Raw genomic sequence first — 3,364 nt, 5'->3', positions numbered from 1 at the left:
GGTCAGATCTATGGGGCAGGAGCTGCTGTGGGGCAGATGTGGGTCAGATCTATGGGGCAGGAGCTGCTGTGGGTCAGATCTATGGGGCAGGAACAGATGTGGGCCTGATGTTGGTCAGATTTATGGAGCAGGAGCTGCTGTGTTGCAGATGTGGGTCAGAGCTATGGGGCAGGAGCTGCTGTGGGGCAGAAGTGGGTAAGATCTATGGGGTAGGAGATGGTGTGTGGCAGATGTGGGTCAGATCTATGGTGTAGGAGCTGCTGTGGGGCTGATGTGGGTCAGATCTATGGGGCAGGAGCTGCTGTGGTTAAGATCTATTTGGCAGGATCTGCTGTGGGGCAGATTTGGGTCAGATCTATGGGGCAGGAGCTGCAGTGGAGATGATGTACGTCAGATCTATGGGGCAGGAGCTGCTGTGGGGCTGATGTTGGTCTGATCTATGGGGCAGGAGCTGTTGTGGGTCATATCTATTGGGCAGCAGCTGCTTTACATATGATGTGTGTCAGATCTATGGGGCCGGAGCTGTAGTGGGGCTGATGGGGGTCAGATCTCTGGGGCAGGAGCTACTGTGGGGCTGATGTGGGTCAAATCAATGGGGCAGAGCTGCTCTTGGGAACATGTGGGTCAGATATATGGGGCAGGAGCTGCTGTGGGGCTGATGTGGGTTAGATCTATGGGGCAGGATCTGCTGTGGGGCTGATGTGGGTTAGATCTATGGGGCAGGAGCTGTTGTGGGTCTGATGGGGGTCAGATCTATGGGGCAGGAGCAACTGTGGGTAAGATTTATGAGTCAGGAGCTGCTGTGTGGCTGATGTGGGTCAGATCTATGGAGCAGGAGCTGCTGTGGGGCATATGTGGGTCAGACCTATGGGGCAGAGCTGCTCTTGGGAACATGTGGGTCATATCTATGGGGCAGGAGCTGCTGTGGGGCTGATGTGGGTCAGATCTATGGGGCAGGAGCTGCTGTGGGGCTGATGTGGGTCAGATCTATGGGGCAGGAGCTGCTGTGGGTCTGATGTGGGTAATATCTATGGGGCAGGAACAGATGTGGGCCTGATGTTGGTCAGATTTATGGAGCAGGAGCTGCTGTGTTGCAGATGTGGGTAAGATCTATGGTGCAGGAGCTGCTGTGGGGCAGATGTGGGTCAGATCTATGGTGTAGGAGCTGCTGTGGGGCTGATGTGGGTCAGATCTATGGGGCAGGAGCTGCTGTGGATAAGATCTATTTGGCAGGATCTGCTGTAGGGAATATTTGGGTCAGATCTATGGGGCAGGAGCTGCTGTGGGTCAGATCTATGGGGCAGGAACAGATGTGGGCCTGATGTTGGTCAGATTTATGGAGCAGGAGCTGCTGTGTTGCAGATGTGGGTCAGATCTATGGTGCAGGAGCTGCTGTGGGGCAGATGTAGGGCTTATCTATGGGGCAGGAGCTGCTGTGAGGCTGATGGGTGTTAGATCTATGGGGAGGAGCTGCTGTGGCGCTGATGTGGGTCAGAGCTATGGGGCCGGAGCGGCAGTGGGGCCGATGGGGGTCAGATCTATGGGGCAGGAGCTACTGTGGGGCTGATGTGGGTCAAATCAATGGGGCAGAGCTGCTCTTGGGAACATGTGGGTCAGATCTATGGGGCAGGAGCTGCTGTGGGGCTGATGTGGGTCATATCCTTGGGGCTGAAGCTGCTGTGGGTCATATCTATTGGGCAGCAGCTGCTTTACATATGATGTGTGTCAGATCAATGGGGCAGGAGCTGTTGTGGGGCTGATGGGGGTCAGATCTATGGGGCAGGAGCTACTGTGGGGCTGATGGGGGTCAGATCTATGGGGCAGGAGCTACTGTGGGGCTGATGTTGGTCTCATCTATGGGGCAGGAGCTGCTGTGCGACAGATGTGTGTCAGATCTATGGGGCAGGATCTGCTGTGGGGCTGATGTGGGAAAGATCTATGACGCAGGAGATGCTTTGGGGCAGATGTGGGTCAGATCTATGGGGCAGGAGCTGCTGTGGGGCTGATGTGGGTCAGATCCTTGGGGCTGAAGCTGCTGTGGGTCATATCTAATGGGCAGCAGCTGCTTTACATATGATGTGTGTCAGATCTATGGGGCAGGAGCTGCTGTGGGGCTGATGTTGGTCTGATCTATGGGGCAGGAGCTGCTGCGGGGCTGATGGGGGTCAGATCTATGGGGCAGGAGCTGCTGTGGGGCTGATGTGGGTCAGATCTATGGGGCAGGAGCTGTTGTGGGGCTGATGGAGGTCAGATCTATGGGGCAGGAGATGCTGTGGGTCAGATCTATGGGGCAGGAGCTGCTGTGGGGCAGATGTGGGTCAGATCTATGGGGCAGGAGCTGCTGTGGGTCAGATCTATGGGGCAGGAACAGATGTGGGCCTGATGTTGGTCAGATTTACGGAGCAGGAGCTGCTGTGTTGCAGATGTGGGTCAGATCTATGGTGCAGGAGCTGCTGTGGGGCAGATGTAGGGCTTATCTATGGGGCAGGAGCTGCTGTGAGGCTGATGGGTGTTAGATCTATGGGGAGGAGCTGCTGTGGGGCTGATGGGGGTCAGATCTATGGGGCAGGAGCTACTGTGGGGCTGATGTGGGTCAAATCAATGGGGCAGAGCTGCTCTTGGGAACATGTGGGTCAGATCTATGGGGCAGGAGCTGCTGTGGGGCTGATGTGGGTCAGATCTATAGGGCCGGAGCTGCTGTGCGACAGATGTGTGTCTGATCTATGGGGCAGGAGCTGCTGTGGGGCTGATGTGGGTAAGATCTATGGGGTAGGAGATGCTGTGTGGCAGATGTGGGTCAGATCTATGGTGTAGGAGCTGCTGTGGGGCTGACGTGGGTCAGATCTATGGGGCAGGAGCTGCTGTGGTTAAGATCTATTTGGCAGGATCTGCTGTGCGACAGATTTGGGTCAGATCTATGGGGCAGGAGCTGCAGTGGAGATGATGTACGTCAGATCTATGGGGCAGGAGCTGCTGTGGGGAACATGTGGGTTAGATCTATGGGGCAGGAGCTGTTGTGGGTCATATCTATTGGGCATCAGCTGCTTTACATATGATGTTTGTCAGATCTATGGGGCCGGAGCTGCAGTGGGGCTGATGGGGGTCAGATCTATGGGGCAGGAGCTACTGTGGGTCTGAAGTGGGTCAAATCAATGGGGCAGAGCTGCTCTTGGGAACATGTGGGTCAGATCTATGGGGCAGGAGCTGCTGTGGGGCTGATGTGGGTCAGATCTATGGGGCAGGAGCTACTGTGGGTCAGATTTATGAGTCAGGAGCTGCTGTGTGGCTGATGTGGGTCAGATCTATGGGGCAGGAGCTGCTGTGGGGCATATGTGGGTCAGATCTATATGGCAGGAGCTGCTGT

This window comes from Coturnix japonica, unplaced genomic scaffold (genome assembly GCF_054131305.1).
Source record: "Coturnix japonica strain WE unplaced genomic scaffold, WE-NBRP24 Scf066, whole genome shotgun sequence".
Lineage (NCBI taxonomy): Eukaryota > Metazoa > Chordata > Aves > Galliformes > Phasianidae > Coturnix > Coturnix japonica.
Note: the sequence above shows the minus strand (reverse complement) of the source record.